The sequence below is a fragment of the Sturnus vulgaris genome, unplaced genomic scaffold (genome assembly GCF_052056855.1).
Source record: "Sturnus vulgaris isolate bStuVul1 unplaced genomic scaffold, bStuVul1.hap1 Scaffold_609, whole genome shotgun sequence".
NCBI lineage: Eukaryota > Metazoa > Chordata > Aves > Passeriformes > Sturnidae > Sturnus > Sturnus vulgaris.
Window position 1 is genome coordinate 579,334 of NW_028276585.1, and position 25,659 is coordinate 604,992.

At 45.2% G+C, this 25,659-nt stretch overlaps 1 long non-coding RNA gene across 1 annotated transcript; it reads left to right on the plus strand.

Moving 5' to 3' along the window:
- Nucleotides 1–21,140: 21,140 nt before the first annotated feature.
- On the plus strand, nt 21,141–24,487 carry LOC148217567 (uncharacterized). The gene is made up of 3 exons (XR_015800980.1): nt 21,141–21,242; nt 22,432–22,546; nt 24,425–24,487. It is a non-coding gene; the product is annotated as an uncharacterized LOC148217567 (long non-coding RNA).
- Nucleotides 24,488–25,659: the final 1,172 nt, after the last annotated feature.

Here is a 25,659-nt window from a genome sequence, read left to right on the forward strand (position 1 = left end):
CAGCAGGCAGGGAGCAGGTTTTCTTGCTAGTGAGATTTGCTGTGTGTTGTCTGCTGTGTTTCTGTTGCCTGGCTGGTGTTAGGGTTTCTGTTAGTAATGGTCTTTACACGCAGTAATTGTTTTTACCTGCAGTTGGTACAAGTGTACGTAACCAAGTGGAACCCTCAAAAAAGGATGTATCTGTACAGACCCATTCCTGTGTGGAATGGTTGAGCTTATCAGTGGTTTCAAGGGGTGTTGTGGAGGAAGCCTGCCTGTGGTGTGAACAGGTGAACGATCTCCTTTCACTGGTGGCCGAGCTTTGGGAGGAAGTTGAAAGAACAAGAAGCATCAGGGAAAGTGAAAGGGAGATAGACTGGTGGAGTTCAGCCCTTCCATCTTTGAGAGGGGTCCAACAAGAGTCAGAGGACTCCTGTACCTCCCACTGTCAGGCAATAGAAGGGCACCTGGTAGATGAAGGGGACTGGAAATGGTTCCCTGCTCAGGGAGGTAATAATAAAAATTCCTCCTGGCCCCCATCACCTAGCCAGGTGCCACTCCAGAATAAGTATGAAGGCCTGGATTTAGAGAGTCAGCCAGATAATTTAGACGATTTAGAAGAAAATTATCTGCGCAGTGAGCCTCCCCATTACGATTCATCTGTCAAAGGGATCACCACCTCTGACATGAAAAGGAAAAGAAGGGTAGTTGTAGTGGGTGACTCCCTTCTGAGGGGAACTGAGGGCCCCATATGTCGACTGGACCCATCCCACAGGGAGGTCTGCTGCCTCCCTGGGGCCTGGGTATGGGATATCACTGAGAGACTTCGTGGGCTGATTCAGCCCTCTGGTTATTACCCACTGTCAATAGTCCAGGCTGGCAGTGATGAGACTGAAAAGAGGAGTGTCAGGGCAATTAAAAGGGACTTTAGGGCATTGGGTCAAGTGGTTGGTAGGAGTGGGGCACAGGTAGTCTTTTCCTCAGTCCCCATGGTGGCTGAGATAAACAGTGAAAGGAATAGAACTCACATCATTAACAAGTGGGTCAAGGGTTGGTGTCATCGGCAAAATTTTGGATTTTTTGATCATGGGACAACTTTTACAGTACCTGCCCTGCTGGAATCAGATGGGATCCATCTCTCAGTTAAAGTCAAAAGGCTTTTAGCTCATGAACTTGAAGACCTTGTTGAGAGGGCTTTTAAGTAGGTTTGAAGGAGGAAGGGGATGCAGCTGGGCTGTCTGAAAGCAGGCCCAAGGGTAGTAAGCCTGAGTTAGGGGTGAAATCAGTAGCCCAGCTGAGGTGCATGTACACCAATGCATGCTGCATGGGTAATAAACAAGAAGAGCTGGAAACCATGGTGCAAGAGCAGAGCTATGATGTAGCTGCCATCGCTGAAACATGGTGGGATGACTCACGCAGCTGGAGCACTGCACTGGATGGCTACAAGCTCTTCAGAAGAGACAGGAAAGGGAGAAGTGGAGGGGTGGCCCTTTATATTAGGGAGGCTTTTGACACCATGGGTATTGAAATGAATGATGATCAAGTCGAGTGCCTATGGGTAAGAATTCAGGGCAAGGCTACTAAGGCTGACATCCTACTAGGAGTCTGCTTTCGTCCACCCAACCGGGGAGGAGAGGTGGACAACTTTTTCTATAAGCAGCTGGAGAATGTTTCAGCATCATCAGCCCTTGTTCTTGTAGGTGACTTTAAGCTGCCAGACATCTGCTGGGAACTCAATACAGCAGAAAAGAGGCAGTCCAGGAAGTTCTTAGAGTGTGTGGAGGAAAACTTCTTGTTATCCTGGTGAGTCAGCCCACCAGGGAAGGGACTATATTAGATCTGTAGTTTGTAAATAGAGATGGGCTGGTGGGAGATGGGGTGGTTGGAGGCCGCTTGGGGCACAGTGATCATGAAGTTACAGAGTTCTTGATATTTGGTGAAATCAGGAGGAACATCAATAAGACTTTTACATGAGACTTCTGGAGGGCAGACTTTGGCATACTTAGGAGACTTATTCAGAGAGTTCCTTGGGAAACAGCCCTTAAAAATAAAGGAGTTCAGGAAAGGCGGGCGTGCTTCCAAACAGAGATCTTGAGGGCACAGGAGCAGACTGTCTCTGTGTGCTGAAAGGTGAGTCAACGAGGCAAATGTCAAGCCTGGATGTGCAAGGAGGTTTTGAAGGAACTTCGAAATAAAAAGAGGATGTATCGTCTTGGGAAGGAGGGTCAGGTCTCTCAAGAAGTATTTAAGGGGGCTACTAGAGCATGTAGGAAAAAAGTTAGGGAGGCCAAAGCTGTGTTTGAACTACAAATGGCAACTTCTGTAAAAGAGAATAAAAATGTTTTTACAAATATATTAATGGTAAAAGGAAGGGTAAGTCCAGCCTTTGTTCTCTATTGGATGAGAGAGGGAATTTATTAACTGCAGATGAGGAGAAGGCAGAAGTCATTAACACCTTCTTTGCCTCAGTCTTTAGTGGGAAGGTGGCTTGTCCTCTGGACAAGTGTCCTCCTGGATTGTAGATGCTATCAGGGAGCAGAATGGTCCCCCTGTTATCCAGGAGGAGGCAGTCAGAGAACTGCTGAGCAGCTTAGATGTTCATAAATCTATGGGACCAGATGGGATCCACGCCAGGCTGATGAGGGAGCTGGCAGATAAGCTGGCAAAGCCCCTCTGCATCATTTACCAGCAGTCCTGGCTCACTGGTGAGGTTCCAAATGACTGGAAGCTGGCCAATGTGACACTCACTCACAAAACGGGTGGGAAGGAGGATCCTGGCCAGTTATTATAGGCCAGTTAGCCTGACCTCAGTACCAGGTAAGATAATGAAACAGTTTCTACTGAGTGTTATCATGCAGCACTTACAGGATGGTCAGGGTATCAGACCCAGCCAGCATGGGTTTATGAGGGGTAGGTCGTGTTTGAGCAACCTGATCTCCTTTTATGACCGAGTGACCCACCTGGTGGGTGCAGGAAGGGCTGTGGATGTTGTGTATTTGGACTCCAGCAAGGCCTTTGACACTGTCTCAACACAGCATTCCCTGGAAAAGCTGCAGCCCACGGCTTGGACAGGAGCACTCTTTGCTGGGTTAAGAACTGGCTGGATGGCTGGGCCCAGAGAGTAGTGGTGAACGGTGCTGCATCCAGCTGGGGATCAGTCACCAGTGGTGTCCCTCAGGGCTCTGTGCTGGGGCCAGTCCTGTTCAATATTTTATTGACGACATTGTCTTGGTTTAATTTTGACTTTCCCGGCTAACGCACCAAATTAATGTTTTGAGTTTGAGTTGCCAATTTGAATAAACTTATTTTTCTTGTTGTGAGACAGAACCAGGAGCAAAAGAGCAAGGCAGGCCTAAAACTTGAGAGAGTATAAAAGAAAATTTATTAACTACACAAACAAAAAGAGAGAAAAAAAAAATAAATTTCAGAATAAGATTTTTTTAGATCACTCCTTCCCTCCCTCTCCCAATGTTCATAACAACAAAACAAACATATAACAAATACTTCGGTCAGTGCCTAATTTAGTCTTTCTCAGTTCACTCCTGGAGAGAGAAGCTTCTTCTTGTTGAAGTTGTAGGGATTTTTCCCACAAGAATTAAAAAGACAGTTCTCTTGTGGTTTTATTTTTCACGGTTTGCATCCGCCCGGGAACCTGCAACCGTGACGCTCCTCCCAACTCTACAGCCGTCCCAAAGTTGTAGATGTGGGCCATGTCTGCTCCATGGGGTATTACTTTTAAGAATGAAATGTTCAACCACAAAGATTCTCTCTGTCTCCTTTTTCTCTGCTAAGGCTTCATCTTCAGAAAACCAAAATCCCCTTCTTTTCTCAGGACAGAAATTCTTAACACAGGTGCTCTTTAGTCAAATCATCTATTAAATGGAACATTTCCATCCCCCCATGTCTCTTTCCATGGTTTATAGGAATATTCAGTACATCAGTTCATTCCTACAATTTCACAAAAAGATTTTCAGCCATTTCAGCATCTTCTCATTCTCCTTCCATCTTAAAAACTTAGCTCTTACATCACTGACTTCAGAAATCTTCTTATTCCCTTTCATATTCAAAGGAAAGGCTGGAGGCTTTGCAAATCTTATCTGAGCACTAAAGAGTTAAAGTTTAACACAACTACAAGAGTTGGGCCAGGCTCAGGCTGAGCTGGGAGGCAGCTGAGGTGTTAATCAGCCTTTCTGGGGCTGGGCTGCAGCCCCCACACTGCTCATGGCCACCCGGGCAGGCCCGGCCCCTCCGGCAGCAGCAAGAGTCGGCCTCCCCCCACGCCAGAGCCGCAGGCCCGTGGAGGAGGAAGCCGTGAAGGTCTTATCACACAACTTTTTCTCCCCCCGGCCATCGGGTCCCCCTCGTTGGCAAACGGGGCCCAAGCGGCCTCCCGAGCCTCCCCCCCCCCCACATGGGGGAGGGGGAAGCTCGGGTTGATGTTACCTGCTCAGCCGCCGGAAGACAAAGAGGGTCAGTTCTGGATTACCTTCCTCAAAATGTGTGTTCACGGAGCAAACTAACTTTCTCTAATTGGCTGTTGCAGGTATCCCAACCCCCACAGAGGAAATTCCCTTAGGAAGAATCTCTTCTGAGTTTCTTCTTCCTAAGTCAACCTATCACAGACATGGATGATGGTATTAAGTCATTCATTAGTAAAGTTACAGAAAACACTAAGCTGGGAGCATATGTTGATCTGCTGGAAGGTAGGAGGGCTCTGCAGAGAGACCTGGAATGGTTGGATGGACGGGCAGAGTCCAATAAAATGAAGTTTAATAAATCCAAGTGCTGAGTCCTGCATTTTGGCCTCCATAACCCCTGCAACATTATAGGCTGGGGATGGTGTGGCTGGACAGTGCCCAGGCAGGAGGGGACCTGAGGGTGCTGGACAACAGCCGACTGAACATCAGCCAGCAGTGTGCCCTGGTGGCCAAGAAGGCCAATGGCCGCAGGCCTGGATCAGGAAGTGTGTGGCCAGCAGGAGCAGGAGGGTTATTCTTCCCCTGTACTCAGCACTGGTGAGGCCACACCTTGAGTGCTGTGTCCAGTTCTGGGCCCCTCCGTTTAGGAAGGACCTTGAGACACTTGAGCATGTCCAGAGGAGAGCAACAAGGCTGGGGAGGGGATTGGAACACAAAGCCTATGAGGAATGACTGAGGGAGCTGGGGTTGTTTAGCCTGGAGAAAAGGAGACTCAGGGGTGACCTTATCTCTCTCTACAACGCCCTGAAAGGTGGCTGTAGTCAGGTGGAGTTGGTCTCTTTCTCCAAGCAGCACTGACAGAACGAGAGGACAGTCTTAAGCTGCGCCAAGGGAAATACAGGTTGGATATTAGGAAAAAGTGATCAAGTACTGGAATTGTCTGCCCAGGGAGGTGGTGGAGTCTCCGTCCCTGGGTGCACATAAAAAAAGAGTGGATGTGGCACTCAGTGCCATGGTTTAGTTGAAGTGTTAGGGCATGGATTGGACACAATGATTTGAAGGTCTCTTCTAACCCAGTGATTCTGTCATTCTCTAAAAAGACCAGCACTAATTCAGCCTTGCCAGCATTTCTTAATAGTGTGTTGGTGTTCTTGAGGAAAGCTACACATTTGGGGAAACACCTTTGGAGGAAAGGGGCTTGCTTCTTAAGGAAAGTGCTTCCCAAGGAGCTCCCACTGCGGTAGGTGCAAGTGTCCCCCTTTGGCTCCCTGTGGTCCTTTCAGTCCTTGAGGCCCGCTGCCCTTGGCACAGGGGCAGGGGAAGGGAGAAGGCTGTGAAGAGCAGGTTTGGCATCTGCCTGGACCTGCAGAGACCAACCCAAGCACCTGCAGCAGGGTGTGTTACCCCCACTTTGAACAGAGGTGTGAGCAGGAGCATCTCTGTCCAGCTGCGAGCCCCAGAGCTCTCTTTGAGAGCTGTGAATTAAAAGGCCTTTACGCACACACTGTTCACATCTTACCTGCCTGCTGTGTTCCAGCTCTTGGAAATATGCAATTGCTTCTGGCTTGGAGGAAGCTCATAAGTCTTCCTCGGGCTTGAACTTTGCAGCCCTGCTTCCTGGGCATGCTCTATAGGATTGTCTGCTCAAATAGCCAGTGGTTAGCTTTTGCAGTTAGCTTGTTCTGCTCAATTTGCTGATTTTTAAAAAGTGCTTCATTCACATACCCTTTTCTAATGTAACTACTCCTTCCTGCACAGCTACAGCTTTTTGTGGAAGTCAAGATTATCTCATTGCCTAGGCATCAAGCCACCCCTTTTTTATAGCTTTTGCAATTTCTTTTGCAACTCCAGTCTTGTTGTGGTCTCAAAATACTTACCCGTTTCAATCCTGCATCTCATTTTATTTTGCTCCCACTTGTGATACATGGTGCCAGTTTGTTTACAACACCATACAAACAATGGCTCTTGGTGCAGGTTCCTAGGATTGGTATTCCAGTTCCTAAAATTCCTACAAAAAGTTGTGTTAGCCAGTTCAGATTAGGTAGCCAATATGTTAGAGTTTCCCGCAAGTATTTACTCCAAGATGCAAGATGTCTTTGGTCGCTTCACGGAGTACTTTTGCATGTTGCCAAATGTTATGGATATCCTCTGCTATTTGCCCTGACTGATCTATATAAGTGCAACACCTGCTATAAATTAGAATGCAAACTCCTCCCATTTGGCTGTTGCCATATCTAACACCATGTGCTTTTGAAAGACTACTTCTTTTAGTGAATTTATTTCAGTTTGTAGTCTTCTTAAGGCATCTGCTGTTGAATTAGCAATCAATTCTATTTTGGCTGAGATGCTTGAAATGGCCTTTTCCAGTTGTGCAATTCCTGAATTTGGGAGCAATGCCCTAACAAAACTGTGAAAGCTGGTGCTGTATCACACCTGTGGGTTATTGGGTGTTGTTTTTGTGAGTCTTCCACAGTCCTTGAATTCTACCTGTCATTTCATTAGTTTGATTTCTAACTTGTAACTGAGGGAGAAGGTATCCCATGGTACGTTGGCCAGTCCAGTTACCTGGTCAATGTTTTAATGCTATTCCCTTCCCAAAAGCCACCAAGATGCACCAGGAAGGTTGCAGCTGGTGTTAATTCTCACGGACTCGTTTCCACTATGTCTGTCAAGAAGACAGTTTTCTCACATTGGCTGAGTGACATTGACCCACTCAGTTGTGTTACTGGAAAAGTTGCCGAGATTTGCTCCAGAGTGGTTCAGCCCTGTGTATGTGACTGACTCGTTGATAGGCAGTAATTGGAAAAGGGGCTTTGCCGAGGAAGATCCTACCTGTCTACACTGAGCACTAGTGCTGTGTAAGCTACAGGGCTTCAAATCTGACCAATTGCTCGATGGTACCCCTGTTAAGGGAAGGTTCCATTGTTGCACTTCTCCACAAAGCCAGCAATCCCCGAGTCCTGTATAATTAGCTGTGGTTCCTATTAGTGTTACATGGCTGATAACATCGAAGGCCAGTGACAGTATAAGCAATGAAAAAGACAGTGAAATGCAATATGAATTTAATGGTTTATGAGTGAATTTCAATTTTAGTCCATGGTCCCCAACAGGTTTGGTTGTCCAGGGTTTAATTGGTGATTTCTTCACTGGGATGCAGTGAATCCAGCTAGGTCTTTCCTTTACTCAAACGGACGTAAAGGTAGTCAGGAGCACTTGGATGGATCCGTCCCACTTTACTTGCAGAGGATCACCTGTAAAATTCTTGACCTACACCCAGTCACCAGGATCAATTGTATGCAATTTATGATGCGGCTGCTTCGCTTGATTCTCAAACACATTATTAAACATCTGGTGCAATTGGTTGTTTGTAGCCATTAAATATTCATAGACATATTGATGACCAACTTGAGCCAAATTTTCATCATGAGTAACATTTAATCCATAAGGTCTGCCACAAAGCATTTGAAATGAGCTAACTTTTTCTTTAGACCTAGGTTTTCTTCTGAGTCTGATAAGGGCAATAGGTAAAGCTTGACAGCAATATAAATTAATTTCTTGACGTATTTTAGCTATCTGGTTTTGGATCATATGTTTGAGGTTTTCTACTTGACCACTAGCTTGTGATCTGTAGGGTGTGTGAAGCTGCCCTTGGATTCCTAATGCTTTGCTGAGAGCTTGCACAATTTCTGCACAGAAATATGATTCTCTGTCAGGGGATATTTCTCTAGGTGCACCAAACCAAGGTATGATCTCATTCAACAACACTTCTATCACTTCTCTAGCTTTATTTGTCCTACTAGGGAATGCTTCTGGCCACCCAGAGAAAGTATCAGTAAGTACCAGCAAATATCAAAACCCCCCCTTTCTTGGGAGTTCAGAAAAGTCTGTCTGCCACAGGGCTCCAGGAAAAGCTCCTCCACTAATAATAACTCCTTGTTCTAGCCTAAATCCTATCGGGTTTGGATTATTCTTCAAACAAGTCACACATTGTGATGTTTCTTTAACAATGTCCTGCATGCCTGGCCTGCAATTCATTTTTTAGGTGGTGTTGTAGGGATTCTGCTCTTCTTACAAGTCTTACCACGTACAATTTCACATTATGTCATGAACTTTTCTGGTATTATTAGTTGACCTGTTGTCTAATTGTCCCCAACCATTTTCTAAAAGTTTCCTTTTCATTAATGCATTTATAATCAGAAGGTTGGTGTTTTACAGGCTGCTTAGTTGATACTGCAGTGGGTATTAGAGCTGCCACAAGTGGTTCATTTCTTTTGGCAGCGATTCCAGCTGCATCATCTGCAAATTTCCTGCCACCTTCCGGGAGGGTGTTACCTTTAGAGTGCCCTCAGCAATGTACAATTGCCACTTGCAATGGGAGTTCCACCTCCCTGGGGAGCCTGAGGATTTCAGTGGCATATTTGATGCTCTTCTTTTGTGCAGTCAGGAATCTTCTTTCCCTCCATATGGCTCCATGGGCATGAACAATTCCCATAAGCACATCTTCCATCAGTCCAAACATTAACTTTTATTCCTTTTGCCAGTTGTGATGCTCGAGTGAGGGCTCTCAGCTCAGCCCTTTGTGCTCAAGTTCCTGCTGGTAATGGGCTTGACTTGATGACCTCCAAGACTGTAGTCACAGGCTACCCCACCCTTCACACTCCCTGTCTCACAAACTGCTGCCATCAGTGAACCAGTTCATGGCAGCTGGGAGCAGCTGTTCCTTTAGATTTGGCTGGCTGGAATACACAGCTTCCATGGTCTCTAGGCAGTCGTGTACTACAGGTTCAGCTTCCGACTTCCCTTGCAGAAAAGAGGTAGGTTAACTATACTGCTCACTTGAATTTCAGTATCATCAGGTTCAGCCGAGAATACTTGGTATTTTAGGAGCCTTGAGGGAGACAGACATTGGGTCTCTTTTCTGATCTAAAACAGGCGACAGCTTGTGTGACACTAAGACAGTCATCTTTTGTCCTGTTGTAAAGTTCCTTGCTTCTTCAATGTTCATGATGGCTGCTGCTCCTCCCCTAAGGCAGGCAGGCCAGCCCTTGGGCACAGTATGGAGTTGTTTAGAAAAGCAGCCTACTGCCCTTTTGTAAAGCCCAGGCCTTGTGCCAGAACTGCTAAAGCTCTTGTCTATCTCTCATGTGAGAATACCCAAAATGGCTTACTCACATCAGCAGCCCCAAAGCAGGGGCCCTCATGAGTTCACGCTTCATTTCTTCAAAGGCCCTGTTCACTTCTGGGCTCCATATCAAGGCATTTTTAGAAATTGTCACCAATTCATAGAAAGGTTTCACAATCAATCCATTGCTCTATATCCCCAGTTGGCACCAACCTGTCATTCCAAGGAGAGCATGGAGTTCTCTTATGGTTTGTGGTTGAGATGTCTGGGAAATTGCTTCCTTCTGGGCAGTTCCCAAGGACCATTGTCACCTCCATGCCCTTTTCACATTTCTCCTCTAGGCCTGTGTAGTCTCTTGTTAACTGTTTCAGAGGACCTGCTCTCCTGGAGCCTTCCTGAGGCTTCTCTCTTGCAGGTGCCTTCCAGGTACGACTGAAGGACATGCTGACTTGGAGCTTTTCCAAGGCATCTCTCCTGCAAGTAGCCATCAATCCAGGCACTGACATGGAGCAGAGACTCCCGAGAGTGCCCAAGCTGGCCTGGGTGACAGAGGAGGAAGAAAGCCCTGGCGCTGCCCCAGCACAGGAGACTGAAGAGGTGGTGCCGTTCCAGCCAGCGCAGGAGGGTGAGTGGCAGAGCTGGGCCTCAGGGCTGGTGCCTGCATCCAGCTTTGCCCCATCCCATCCCATCCCATCCCATCCCATCCCATCCCATCCCATCCCATCCCATCCCATCCCATCCTATCCCAGGTGATTAAAGGTTGAATTTGATAATCCAGGTTGAAGTCTAGTGTAGATGTTGGTGGTCAAAGGTTGCATTTGAATGAGAAAAGTTGGATTTGAAGGTCCAGGGTTGTATTTCATGAGGAACACTATGAATCCATGGAATAACTGTATTCCAGGTGCTAAGGATTTAGAATCCTCTTGCTCCCCTCCCAGATACCCATTAAAACTATGGAATTACAGTATTCCTGGCATTAGGAATTTAGAATTCTCCAGCTGCCCACATAAATTCCTCTGGAATAATGGTATAATGGGTATTGGGAACTTGAATCCTCCAGTTCTTTTCCCATACTCCCTTGGAAAAATGTCATTCCAGTTGTCAAGAATTTGGAATCTCCAATAGACCGTCCCCAAATGCCACCAAATTCCCAAGGAAAAACAGCATTCCAGGTGTCAGGAATTGACAATCCTCCAGTTCACCTCCTAATTTCCCCTGGAATAATGGCATTCCAGGTGTTGGGAATGAAGAATTCCCCCATGCAGTCTCCCAAATTCCAACTCAATTCCCATGGAAAAACAGCATTCCAGGTGTCAGAATCCTCCAGTTCCACTGCCATACTCCCATGGATTAATGGCATTTTAGGCATAGAGAATTCAGAATGCTCCTGCTTCCCTCCCAGATTCCCACTAAAACCATGGAATTACAGCATTCCAGGAATTGGGAAATTAGAATTGTCCAGTTCCCCCCTCAAATTCCCATGGAATAACCACAATTCAGGTGTTACAGATTATGAATACTGAGGGTCCACTCTCAAATTCCCCCCAAACTGCCACGGAATAATGACATTTTGGGATTTGAGAATTTAGAATCCTCCACTTCCCCTTCCAAATTCCCAACAAAACCACAGAATAAGACCAGTGCAGCATTGGGAATTTCGCATCCTCCAGCTCCCCTCCCAAATTCCCACACAATAGAGGCATTTCGGGTGTCGGGATTTTCGACTCCTCCATATACCTTCATCAACTCCCATGAAATCCATGGAATTACAGCATACAGGTTGTTCGGAATTTGGAATACTACAGTTCCCCTCCAAATTTCCGGTGAAATAATGGCACTATGGCTATCAGGAATTTTGAATCCCCCATATGCCCTCTCAAATTCCAACCAAATTCCCATGGAATAGCAGAAATCCAGTTATCAGGAATTTAGAGTCATCCATATGCCCTCAAAAATTCCCAGGGAATACCAGCTTTGTAGGAATGGGGAATCTTGAATCCTCCAATTCCCCTCCCAACTTCCCATGGAATAACAACCTTCCAAGTATTAGGAGTTTCAAATTCTCCAGTTCCCCAACAAAAATCCCATTCAATAAGGGCATTCCAAGTGTCAGGAATTGAGAAGGCTCCACCTCTCCAAAAGAATTCCCATGGATATAGAGGATTCTGGCTGCACAGAATTTAGAATGCCGCATAAACCCTGCCAAATACCCACCAAATTTGCAAGGAATTAAAACACTCCAGATTTCAATAATCGTGAACCCTCGTCTTCCCCTCCCAAATTCCCATGGAATAATGGCATTCTGGGTGTTGGGAATTTACAATCCCCCATAAACCGACCCCAAATCCCACCAAATTCCCAAAGAAGAGTAACTTTCCAGGTTTCAGGAATTTGAAATATTCCAATTCCCCACCCAAATTCCTATGGATCACCAGCCTTCTAAGTGTCAGGAATTGAGAATCCTCCAGCTCAGCGAAGGAATTCCCATGGAATAATGGGATTCCAAGTATTAGGAACTTAGAATACCCCATAGAGCCTCCCAGATTCCCACTACATTCCCATGGAATAACAACATTCCAGATTTCAGGAACTGAGAATCATCCTCTTCCCCTCCCAAATTCCCATGGAAACATGGCATTCTGTTACTCTGTAATTTGGAACCCCCCATAAGCTGTCCCAAAATCCCACCCAATTCCCATGGAATAGCAGCATTCCAGGTGCCAGGAATTTAGGATAGCCCATTTCCACATCCAAATTCCCATAGAGTAACGGCCTTCTGGCTATCGGGAATTTCGAATCATCCATACAGCCTCCCATATTCCCATGGAATAACGCATACTCAGGTATGGGGAATTGAGATTCATCTAGTTCCGCACCCAAATTCCCATGGAATAACAGCATTCTGGGAGCTGGGTATTTGGAAACTGCCTTTTTCCCTTGCAATTGTTTAGGGAATAAGGGCATTATGGGCATTGGGAACGTAGAATCCTGATGTTCCCCTTCCAAATTCCCATGGAATAACCATTTTCGTGTGTTGGGAATTTCGAATGATCCCGTTCCACTCCCAAAATCCAATCAACCTGTAACGAAATAATGATATTTTTTTTGTTAAGAATTTAGAATCCTTTCCAATTCCCCGTCCAAAGTCCCATAGAAAAGCTGTATTCCGGCTTTGGGGATTATGGAAACATCCATATGCCCACATAAATTGCCACGAAAAACCTCAGAAAAAGAGCATTCATGGTGTTAGGAATATGGTGTCTGCCAGTTGCACTATCCACTTCCCAGCAAAAACATGGAATTGCAGCACTCTGGGCATTGGGAGTTTGGAATCCTCCAGTTCTGCTCTCAAATTCCAATGGAATAACAGCCTTCCAGGCATGGGGATATTGGAATCCTCTAGTTCGTTTCTAAAAAGCCCATGGAATAACAACGTTCTGGGCATTGAGAAGTGCAAATTTGCCAATCCCCTTCCCAAATCCGTAGGGAATAAGACAATTCCGGGTGTCAGGTATTTGAAATCCTTCAGCTCCGCACCATAATCCCCGTGGAATAACAGAATTCCAGGTGTTAGGAATTGAGCATCCTCCACTTCCCCTTTGAATTTCCCTCCGAATCATGGCATTCTGGGTGTCGGCAGTTTAGAATCTCCCCTAGACTCTCCCAAATACCCACCAAATTCACAAGGAATATCAGAATTCCAGATATCAGGAATGTATTATCTGCCAGCTCTCCACAAAATAACCCATGGAATCATGGCGTTCCGGCTGGTGGGAGCCTTGACTCCTCCAGTTATCCTCCCAGTTCCCCATGGAATAATTGGATTCTGGGTGTTGGGAATTTACATCCCCCCATAAACCAACCCCAAATCCCACCACATTCCCAAAGAAGAGCAACTTTCCAGATGTCAGGAATTTGGAATATTCCCGTTCCCCACCCAAATTCCTATGGAACAACTGCATTCCAAGGGTCAGAATCCTCCAGCTCCCCAAAAATATTCCCCTGGAATCATGGGATTCCAGGTGAGAGCAATTTAGAATGCCCTGTACAGCCTCCAGATTCCCACCAGATTCCCATGGAATAACAACATTCCAGATTTCAGGAACTGAGAATCATCCTCTTCCCTTCCCAAATTCCCAGGGAAACATGGCATTCTGTTATTCCGTAATTTGGAACCCCCCATAACCTTTCCCGAAATCTCACCAAATTCCCATGGAATAGCAGCATTCTGAGTGTCAGGAATTTAGGATAGCCCATTTCCGCATCCAAATTCCCATAGAATAACGGCCTTCCAGCTATCAGGAATTTCCAATCATCTGTACGACCTCCCATCTTCCCATGGAATAACACATACCCAGGTATGGGGAATTGAGTTTCATCCAGTTCTCCACCCAAATTATCATGGAATAACAGCATTCTGGGAGCTGAGTATTTGGAATCTGGCTGTTTCCCTCACAAAAGTTTAGGGAATAACAGCATTCCAGGCATTGGAAATGTAGAATCCTGATGTTCCCCTTCCAAATTCCCATGGAATAACCATTTTATTGTGTTGGGGATTTCGAATGCTCCAGTTCCTCTCTCAAATTCCAATCAAACCATAATGAAGTAATGACACTTTGCGTGTGGAGAATTTAGAATCCTCCACTTCCCCTTCCAAATTCCCAAAGAATTGCTGCATTCCGGGTTTGGGGATTTTCGAAACATCCATATGCTCATTTAAACTCTCACACCAACCTCAGAAAAACAGCATTCATGGTATTGGGGATATGGTATCTGTCAGTTGCACTATTCACTTCCCAGCAAAACCATGGAATTGCAGCACTCTGGGCATTGGGAGTTTGGAATCCTCCAGTTCTGCTCTCAAATTCCAATGGAATAACAGCCTTCCAGGCATGGGGATATTGGAATCCTTTACTTTGCTTCCAAAAAACCCATGGAATAACAACGTTCTGGGCATTGAGAAGTGCAAATTTGCCAATTCCCTTCCCACTCGGCTTTCAAGGAACGATTCCTAACAGCAGAAGCATCAGAAGCACAAAGTGGATTACGAGAAGGGACAATGTAGAACACGTGTCTGTCCTGGCACGTTTTCCTGTGAGATATGTCCCTCCAGGTCTTCGGTCCTTGCGAAGCTCTATGTACTGTGTGCGTTGCTACTTGTAGCTGAGAACGACCGTGGAGCTAGCAGCGAATTCGGAGAGCGCTGAGCACCTAGTCAAGGAGCGAGAATTGCCCCTGCAATGCGGTGCTAATAGCAGCTTCCTCCCGGCGGGGGCGAGCTCCGGCCACAAGACATTCTCGTCCTGGCAACTGATCTCTGTGAAGGGCGTAGGCGAAAAGCTTTCGTTTTCCATTCGAACTGCGAGAGAGGCAGACTGTTGCACGGAGCTCTGAGAACAAAGGTGCACGCCCTAGGCAGACTTGGGCAGAAGCAGCGTTCTCGAGTGCTTGGCTGCCGGCACACTGCTGGCTGTGGGACGCCCCTGCAGCGGCTTCTGGCCGCCGGCAAGTGAAAGCAGCGCCAGGCATGGGCGAGGGTGGAGAACAAAGCCGCACAAGTCCCGTGCTTGTGTGCACCACATTACAGGCTACTAGGAGAGGAAGTTGGCTGCCTTTCCCTTGCCTTCTAAGGGCTAAGTGCCCTTAGCAGTCGGAAGGAGCAAACTGAAGCACTGCTGCTTGTGCTGCTCCTTGGTTCCCTTGCAGCCCGCTGTGGAAACATTGGCAGTCACTTCTAGGCGCCGAGTTGCACACAGCACCACGGTAAGTGCCGCGGAGAAGGTAAATACCGAGTGCAGCGAGCAGCTGGACGTGGCTTACGTGCAATAAGTAGAAGGTGAACCTAGGCACTGCCTCTTCAATCTGGCCGCCTCTGCTCTGGTAGCAACTTTTGCAAGTCGGCAGAGGGAGCTGCCAGTATGTAGAATGGAGGGCAGCAAGACACCGTGTGTTATGCGCCCTTTCAGGGCTTCTGACAGAGGGCTACTTTAAGAATGCCTTCTTCTTCCTCGCGTCCTTCTCCCTTTGCTCTAGCTGCATGGAGTACAGCACAGCGAAGGTGTGAGGAAGGGCACTGCCCCAGCTTTTGCCCTGGCCTGCCTGTGCTGCGCCTTTAGCTGCACACCGGAACAATGGCATTTCTTACCCGCAAGGTAAAAAAGGCTTTAGCGTAGCCTCAGGAATGGCATGTGCCTAGACATTAAGTTGAGCGACCATGTATGAGGGAGTCTTTAGAGGTTTCCTCCCCCATGGCGCAGGTGTATTCTCATTCTCGTGCTGAACTGAAAAGTCACGGCATAGCAAGTTTGGCCTGCCTTGTGCAGAGACGAACACAAATGTGGGGCTATGATCCTCTGTGTTTGGAGCTCTGCTTCCGGGTGTGTGGGCTGCCATGAGCCCGCAGCAGCCACCGAGGACACTGTGGATTGTGGATGAGGCTGGGCTGGTCCCCCACCCCCTGTTGTTCTGACAGCGGCAGGAGTGGTGTCCGAGTGGCATCGCCAGAGGGCCCCATGGGGGGCAGGGAGAGAGCCGGGATTGACCCCGAGCGGCACCGGAAGCGATATCCGTAGGGCCCGGAAGGCCAGTGGTGGCATCGAATTTCACGGGTAGGAGGCTGCTAAGGTGCTTTGAAAGGTGGAGCTCCTTTGCTCTAGGACGGTCTGGGAGAGCTAAGGGTGTCCAATCTGGAGAACAGAAGGCTCCAGGGAGACCTTCGAGCCCCTTGCAGTGCCTGCTGGGGCTCCAAGATAGCTGGGGAGGGACTTTGGAAAAGGGTCTGGACTCACAAGACAAGGGGGAATAGCTTCAAACTGCAAGAGGGCTGGGGTAGCTGGGATATTGGAAAGGAATTCTTCCTTGTGTGTGTGCTGAGGCCTGGCACATGTTGCTCAAAGAGGCTGTGTGGGAGCCCCATGGCAGGAAGTGTCCAGGGCCAGGCTGGAGCGGACATGGAGCAACCTGGACTAGTGGAAAAGTGTCCCTGCCCATGTCAGGATGTGGGAAGAAGAGTATCTGTCTCTAAGGTCGCTTCCAGTCCAAACCATTCTGGGATTCTAGGATTCATGGAAGGCCCTTTTCCAAGTGAAGTGTTGTATCTCTTGGCTCCCAGCTTGTAGTTGCCAGTTCTTCTGGAAGCAGGCGTGTCGAAGCAGCTGTGATGAGCCATGGGTTCTCAATAGGACGAGTGTGATATATTTGCAGAGAGGAAGGCTGCAGACAGATCTTCAAGGTCCAGGTAAAACAAGCAAAGGATTGAATAAAAGCCAAAGGTTGGTTGTGTTAGTTTGCTGGCTGTTGAAATGGCCCCAGGTCATTTTCAACGTTTCTAATTTGGATTTGTTTGAGTAAAAAACGAATGTGTTACCTCCAGCGTAGGCTCTCCAATGCATCTCCATGTGCTCCCATCTCTTTGTTGTATATCGGGTTCTATTAACTGAAGACAGAATCATAACACAGTAGTAAAACATTTAGAGGTGTGGTTAGCCAGCTTCAGGAGTTTTCAACTCTGCTGTTGACTTTTCTGGTAACTGTAGGCAAGGCAACACAATCCAGTTACTCCACTTTTCCTCTCTGAGGAAAAGATGATTTTTTTTCTCATTTTGAAAATAGCCTTGAATGAAGAGAGTTATGCATGTGGCATGTAGGATTCATAATTTTACCTTTCTCTTCTGCTGTCTTTCACGTACTAGTCTTTTTAAAATTTTTTTGTCGCTGTTCTCCATTCAGTAGGTTTGAAAGAATTCTAATTGTTGAGATGATGGTTCTTTGAAGGCTCACTTAGCCCACCTTTTGGGTGAAGGAAAGAAGAAGACAAGGTCCTCTAGGAAGAGTAAAAAGCATACATACTTTCAAGAGACATTCCAAGATGTCTGCTGATGCCATGGAATTACCGTGTAATCAGCAGAAATGTGTTGGAAAAAGACCCATCAGTGACTTCACAAGAAAGCCACACTCAAGACAGGTAAAGAACAGAAGCATAAAACCCCAAAGGTATGAAATGGACCGATTTTCATTGGGAATGAGCAACTCCTGAATTCTTGGTTCTAGAACTAGGGGCTTGTAATAAATAGACTGTCTCCTTGCCAAACGTAAATTTGGTGTCATGAACTGCTCACTGCCCGTTGAAGTGCAGGGCTAGTAGACTAATATTTGCCATGGCAGGCATGTTGTATGGCTTTCCTGTTAAAAAGAAATTGGTTTTGCTCATAGCAATCTAGATATGTACCCAGTCTGACACCTATTTTTTAGGCTATATTTCCAAGTAAATGGCTTCCATGATGATGCAGTAAGTTTATGTCATGAACAGGAATGAAGTGATTGCATGCATCCTTTTTTACCCTAAGCCAGCTGCTGAATAATGAGACAGAGACTCTCACTGACGCCAAGGAGTGCCCGTGCTTTTGGGAAAAGCACTGGGCAGATAAAGCCTATTTCCACATTTCTTGCTAGCGTCTCCTTCAAAGTTCATGGGTTTGTTCATCTTTTAGAGCTGTTCTAGATGTCTTTGTAGTTTACATGTACTAAATGTAGCAGGTATTGCTTTCATGGCGTCCTACTAGATTTGAAGTTGGGATCTACTCAGGCTTCAATGTCTCAGAAGAAGCAACGTTGATTCTTTGAATTCTGTTCTTGAACGTGAGAATGATACTTATGTAGTTAATGAATTAATTAAATCGAATTCACTTGAATGGAAAAATTGTCTTGTTCATGTAGATTTTAACTTGGGAAATTGATATTTGAGTTCTGCTTTTCATTGTTGTTACTTTTCTGTATTGTTTGATTGCACAGATAGCAGATGTACTGACCAAGTATTGTGTGAAACTGGAGGAAATGTCCTTCCTCTTGGCAGCTGATGTTCACAAGCTCATTAACGCTAAGGCCATGGTAACTGTTTTACCTGGGGCAAGATAGCAGTCTGAATATTCCTAGAATGTCTTTCTTTCCCCAGATGAAATTCATTTTTTCTGCCTATCAATCACGGAAATATAGAAGAAATTTCTACTTGGCAGGGTATTGGTTATCATTTGTGTTCTTTTCTCCCCTCATTTTCTGTAGAAGAGACAATTTTTGGTTTGTTTTTGCCTGTTGTATGCTGCTACTACTTCTGGTTTTATTTTTTAATACAAAGAATATAAAGAGAGCACTGCTGGATAATGAGAGGGCAACTGCCAAGCTACTCTTGAATCGAATGAAATCAGAGCTTGAGAAAGAAAAATGGCATCAACTGAAATGGCAAGGGAGAGTCAAGGACTGGAAGCTCATGCAAAAGAAGTGTGTAGTTCAGAGTTTCAGGTCAGAAATTTGTCAGTCTTCTTTTGGACAATGAGCAACACAAAGTGTCTAGCGTTCACTTTTGGTTTCTATCAAAGTAATACTTGATCATTTTTTCTTTCTACATAATCCACGTATGATATCACATATATCATGTGATTCCATTCTACATATCTACTTTCCATCCTGCAGAGAATTTATGGCAAGTGAAGAAATACAGAATCCCCCAACTGTGAATATGGAAATGGAAAAGTTGATAAAGGAGCAGATGGTACTTAGTGAAGAGAGACTGAAGGTTTTGCAATATATCGGGTATGGCAAAAGAGGGTATAGCATGAAGGAAAACAATTGTTGCTGGAGTTAATGAAGGACTTGGCTACAAAATGCACTTTGCTTCCTGTCAATGTGTGATTGCTAAATGCAGCAGTAAGGCAGGGTCTACATCTATTTCTGTACAGCTCTTTTGAATGGAAAAAATGCATTCTTGATTTTCAGTGCCCCAGCTACACTTAATAGGTGGTGATCAGGCTCTAAAAATGGAGGAATGCAGAAACAAATCTTGAAACATAGTAGAAATGGGCAAAGATGGGTGGAGAGCTAGAAGTTGGTGCTTTTGTCAAGGCATTTTTTCTCCATGGCGTGGGATTTTATTTGCGGAATAATTTAAGAGAGGAGTCTGGATAGAAATCTAACGTTGCTACGTTTGAATATCCATCCTGAACACAAGACACATTGGTGTGGGTGCAATGCATTACGATCATTACAGGGAGGTTTTTTACGGTGGATGTAGGAACGAGGTAGATGACAGTTAGTTCCTTATCGGGCAGTAAACAGTTGGCCTTGAACAACAACAATCTCAGGTTTATTTTCATTGCCAAGATGGCTGTAAATAAAAGAAAGCCCAGTAGTATGGATATTCAGATTCATAATTTTATATTTGAAGTACTGACTGGTTTGTATTTTAGGATACCTGACTCTTGTTTCCTACTTTGATAGCACCTTGTTGCCTCCAACACGTGCCAAATCTGATGGAAACGAATGGTGCAGAACTCTGGAGAATTGAAACAAAAGTCTAGGTAGGTCGGGAAATCCTAAGAACAGTCTGGAATTCAAGCAATATTTTCTTTTCTCCCGGGCAACGATGAGGCAGACAGTTGCTTTGAGAGTGCATGTTTGCTCTATTCTTTGTTCCGTGTGTTGCCACATACCTTCTCAGTTGCTTGGAGGTGGCAGTAAGAGCCAAAGAAGCTGCCTGTGGCATGGCTTTCCTTTGGCCAGTACATGGGGAGATCTAGCAGGAACTGGCTCGGTTAGAATGAATCTGGGGGAAATCAAAAGTTAATTTTGACATGGATCCCTTCTCAATCATACAAAAATACTCCTTTTTAACTCTTGGAGAAGAAGAAGGGAAGTATTGGAGATACTTCCTTTCTCTGTGTCCTTGCAGCATGCCTTCCCGCTCTGTGTCTGCCTTCTCTTGCTCCAGAGCACATCCTGTTGGGATGTTTGTAGCCTGTATGATAGCAAAGAAGTTGGTAGCGATTGTAAGTACCTTGCTACTTTGAAGCATAATGATAAACAGCTGTGTATGAAAATGTCTTGATTTCTTTGGCTGGTAGTGTCTGGTGTCTGTAGGCACTGCTGGCATCTGTTCCGTGTGCTGAGATTCAGCACATGGCCTCTGTCATGTTTCCATGTCACACTGCACTGTGAAAGATGGGAATTTTGACTGTGGTCTGTTCCGTATCATTCAGACAGCCCTAATGTGGAGTGCGTGGAGAAAATGAGCATCCAGTATGAGCTGGTCGAGGGCAAATGTCAGGAGAAAGGGCAGATGTGCAAGTTGAGTGCCACAGCTTTTGGCTGTGATAGCCGTGGTCCAATGTGTCATTAGAGTAAAATGCGTCTGAGGATGCACCAGACATTGAGATAACAAGTGGAATTCCTTTTTAACTTCCGCCTTACTCTCTTCAAAAAGTAAGCCATCCCTTTGGTTGGTAGTAGTTGGTGTTTGTACTTGAAATGTGGAAAAGCCGTAACAAATGCCAGTAATGAAGGGAGTGCTGTCCTACATGAATGTGGACGATGCAAGGCGCCTCAGCCCTTGTGCTAAATCTGTCTTCTCTTGGGAAAGAAATTCCACCTCTGCCTCAATTTCTCCCTTTGTGTCCAACCAGATGGTATTGTTTACTAATCTAATATGGCATGTAGGAGGCTGAATCTATCTCTGTCCATCACAAGAAAAGAAACACTACGTTTAGCCAGGCTCTCTGAAAGCCACACAGTATTTCTTCTGTGCATGTCAATAATTTGTTCTTCTTTTCCTTCAGATGACCCTGTTAGATATGAACATTTGCACAGCAGAAGATGCTGAAGTTGTGCACTCCAACATGCTTCAGATGACTGAGAAACGAAAATGTAGGTTTGAAGAAGAAGTGGAGCACGTGGATGTACGTTTCTTTTATTTGATGACATATATCTTCATCACTCCTTGGGATTAGTCTGTTCTTCCTGTGCTCCCACCTGCAATGCCTTCTGCGTGGTAGGCTATTGATGTCACCTTAGAAAGAGGTCCATAGTGTGACAAAACACTCCAAAGAAACAGTTTGGTGTGGAAGAGTTTCATGTGGAAGTGTTCATAATTCTTGTGTTTATTATTTGTAATAGAAATAGATTGTATTTTTATGATCATTTCTATCTGAAATACATAGGATAGCGATGAATGACGTATGGCCCAGTCTGCTTAAGATCAGACTTTAGGAATAGCTGGACATGATCTCCCAAATGTCTTCCAATCTTTTCTATACATAAAAAAAGTCGGGCAGTTGTTTCTAAAGGGATAAATGATAGAATGTGATTTGGTGCTTTATGGTGCCAGAATAAACAGAAGTTTTGAGAATCCGCATTCTTACCAGTTTACTTGGAGACTGATTTTTTTTTACTCTCCAGATAGAAGGCACCATGTTGGATACCAGTCGTAAAATTCCAGGCAGCCTTTTATCATGTTACATATCCTCTTACTCATTCATTTCACCTTCCAGCAGTTTAGAAAGAACTTGTCCACTTGAATGTTTTTCTTTGGAGTGATTTGAAGGAGACGGCTAAATGGCCATAATCCAGGTAGAAACATAAAAACAAGGGTGTGCTATAAAGACAGGACTTCTTAATGCAAAGAGCCCTCTGAAATTCAAAATACCTGCTATAAAATTAAAAATGTAATCTTTGACTTTTAGATGGGAATTTCTACTCTTCAGTTTCATTCTGTCAGGTGCATTTTTGCTAACTGCTTGATTCATGCTGAATGGACAGTCCTGTCTTATTGTTGGTATGGCAACAGTGATAGAGATCACTGCTGCTTTCTGTAGAAAGTGGCTGCAAGTTGCTATGACGAGATCTTGTGCAGGTCTAGAGTTTGATTGGATGTGAGGTTCTCATTGTTTCAGAACACCAACTTGGGGTGGCAGTGTCAGAGGTGTTCATTATCTAGGAAGATTTTCATAGGCGATGAGTTTTGCTGAGGTAGCTTTCTCTTCTGGGTGTAGAAGATATGTGCACAATTAACTTCCTTGAATCCTAAATAGTTGGGGAGATTTTAGTATCTACGAAACCATTTTTACTAGCTTTTTAATGTGGCCTTAGATGATGAAAGTGATCTGGATACAATCTTAGAAAAAAGGAAAACGGTGAGCTGTGAGGAAGAGCTGAAGGAGTATTTGGAGAACACCCTTTCTTCTTGAGATCAAATTAGAACAAGGTATGAATTTTGTATGGTAAACTTAAAAGGTAGAGCATCTTTGCTTTGCATCTTTGAATATTGGTTGTACTACTTAGGCCTTGTTTTAATGCTGTTGTGTGAAGGTATGGAAAAAGAGTGCTTTTCACTTCATGTAAGAATATAGAATAATGTCCCTACTGAACAAGGTTAAGGCAAATAATGCCCACGCTTTAGGAATGGGACAAAGAAAGACTGCCAGCATTCAAAAACCATAGCACATCAGTATTACTGTGCATACCATCACATCCATGCCTTATTCAGAAGGTAAAAGTAGTAGTGCAGATTCTTGGATCACTGGAATCAGAAGTTGGTCTGCACCATCATCACTTCACTCATAGATTTGATCTCATTCAAAGTTCTAGGAACTCAGATGTTTAAGACAGCCAAGCACTGGCAACTTTAAAAACCATCTAAAAATGGGTACAATACTGCTCTCCTTCCTGAAGATCTTAGCAGCAGCTCTGAAGCCATAGAGGAAGCAGCACTGTTCACACACCCAGGAGGTCTTTCCTACCTGCTCGATCAGAGGCACATTAGAAGAGCAGTATGGACCTGAGGGGCAGATGCACATACCTTCACACACCTCGCAGTGGGACTGTGGTTAGAGCTGGAGGTTTGATACTCTTCCTAATAATTTGAGCCGTTAAAACATAGCCGGAGGTAAGAGACCAAGTGAAAATACAATGCCAGGTTGTGGAAAGAGAATGTTACCTATCTGAACTCCTACAAAAATTCCCCATCATTTTCTTTGTTTAGGAGACCAAGCCAATGTCCGTGTAAATGAAACCAAGTGTGAATATTGATTTTTTCTTGAATCAAGACTCAGCTTTATGTCCAAGTCAAAGGCAAATAAACCAGAAAGGCTCCGCTGAGCACAGTGCAGAACTAACATGGAAGACAGTCATTTGACCTCTTATGTAAGCAGTGTTGGAATGGTTCCCCATCCAAAAGGAAGGATGTCAAATGCTTCTTTGGAAATATTTTAACTTCTCTGCGTTTCTTTCTTTGTAATGAACTAATCTCTAACAAGCCAGGACGTGATTGTGTTCAGTAGAAACAGATCAATGGCAACATTTAGCCTAAAGGTTTTATGAGATTGATAAGGAAGTTCGATTTAGATTTAAAGGCACTGTAGTCATTTTAAATTTTATTTCTTTCCGTACTTGAGTCTCTTAAACAGGGACCTTCAATTGGACAGGAACGGGACACTGAAGCAAATTGTAATGGATGATGTAATGGCTTACCCAGAAGCATTTTGTGGGAATTGATTTCTTCTAGGTATCCATCAGCCAGCATTTTAGTGTGAAGGGAATCTTCAAACAGGTAAAACAAAAATTCCCGTTGGTTTCAAACCTGACTGCTATATTAATTTTTCACTTTGGAGAAAATTTTCATGACCTTTAAAATTCAGACTGTATCAAGTATTGTTTCAGCCATTGAAGAAAGTGCTTTTGATAGAGATAGGAGAGGGAAACCAAAACATTTCTCAGAGCCACACTTTGAGCTCTGTCCTTGTTACAAACGGCACTTGAGCAAATTCATTTGCCTTTGGAACAGAAAACGACAAGGTAACAGGCTTATCATTACGGATTTGAGTCTTCCAGGTTCTTTAGATAGTAAGTGATCTATTCAAGATGATCTCTTCCTGAAATAGATCCATTTTGAGAAGGGATATGGATTTCTTAGAAGAAAGCAAATCCCTATGTTAAAACGGGTGTTTTTTGTTGTTGTTTTGCTTTTAGAACTTGCAAGGCACAATCGACTTCATAGTTCGAGATGCAGATAAGAGCACGACATTCCAAACAGGTGTTTCTTTTTGGTTGTTTTCCAATCTGTCTATCTTTGGATTGTAACCAGTAGAACTGTGCTTGAACTGGAAAGAAGTAGCGGAGGTTTCAGAAGTGGAACATGCGGTGGAACAGTAAGCTGAGAGCATTGTGCAAGGAGAGGAAAGAGGGGAAAATGGGAAGAGTTTCCTGAGTCGGAAGGGACCCCTAGGGATCGTCAAAGTCCAACTCCTGGCCCTGCACAGACACTCCAACAGTCCCACCCTCTGCATCCCTGAGAGCATTGGCCAAACGCTCCTGGACCTCTGGCAGCCTTGGGGCTGTGCCCATTGCCTGGAGAACCTATTCAGTGCCCGACCAGCCTCTGAGGAAAAAAACCTTTCCCTGATAGCCAGCCTAATCGTCCCCTGACACAGCTCCTGGCATTCCCTTGGTTCCTGTCCCTGGTCGCAGAGAGCAGAGAGCAAAGCTGTCCCTGTGCTGCCCTTGGGAGGAGCTGAGAGGTCCCAAGTGAGGTGTGAGCTCAGTGTCCTCTCTGCAGCTGAACCAAATGCCCTTTCCCTCCAGCCTCTTCGCTATCCCTGTGTCCCTCCTTTGGACATTTCTCCAATAGCCTGAGGTCTTTCTGACGCTGTGGCATCCAAAATTGCCCCCAGGGCTTGAAGAGAGCGCAGTCCCAGCCCAGAGCAGAGCGGGACAATCGCCTCTCTCTCTCGAGCGGTGCCAGAAGATAGGGACAGTTGTCAAAAAATCAGCTAGAGAAAGAAATCTAACGGAGAAACAGGTGATCTTGGCACAGGAAATGGAAGAAGCAGAGGAAGAAGAAGATGAGGAGAGGATTCCTTGTAAAAGTGAAGAAAATGAGCATGCAGAACAGGGACTAAGCATTATGCAGGTAAGTGAGCAAGATAATAAGTTTGAAAGTGAAGGCAGTTTTGTCCAAAAGAAGGAGGAATAGGAAGTCTTTTTGCTGAGAATGAATAGAAAGTTTTTTTGCATTTAGTTTGTATACGAAGCACACAGGGCTCTAGATCCTTTTGTGGGAAAACGGAGTGTGTAAAGTTGCCAATCATTTTGGACCGAATTTGGAGGTTTTTGGGGTCCCAGGTGAATTTTGGGTTGAATTCTGGGGATTTGGGGGTGCCCAGGTGAATTGGGGGGGGGGGGGCGGGGATTTGGGGAGATCCAGGTGAGTTTTGAGGGGTCCTAGGTTGATTTTGGGGGAGAATTTGTGGAATTTTGGGTATCCCGGGTATCGAGGTTTGGGGTGAATTTGTGGAATGTGGGGAGTCCCAGTTGAATTTT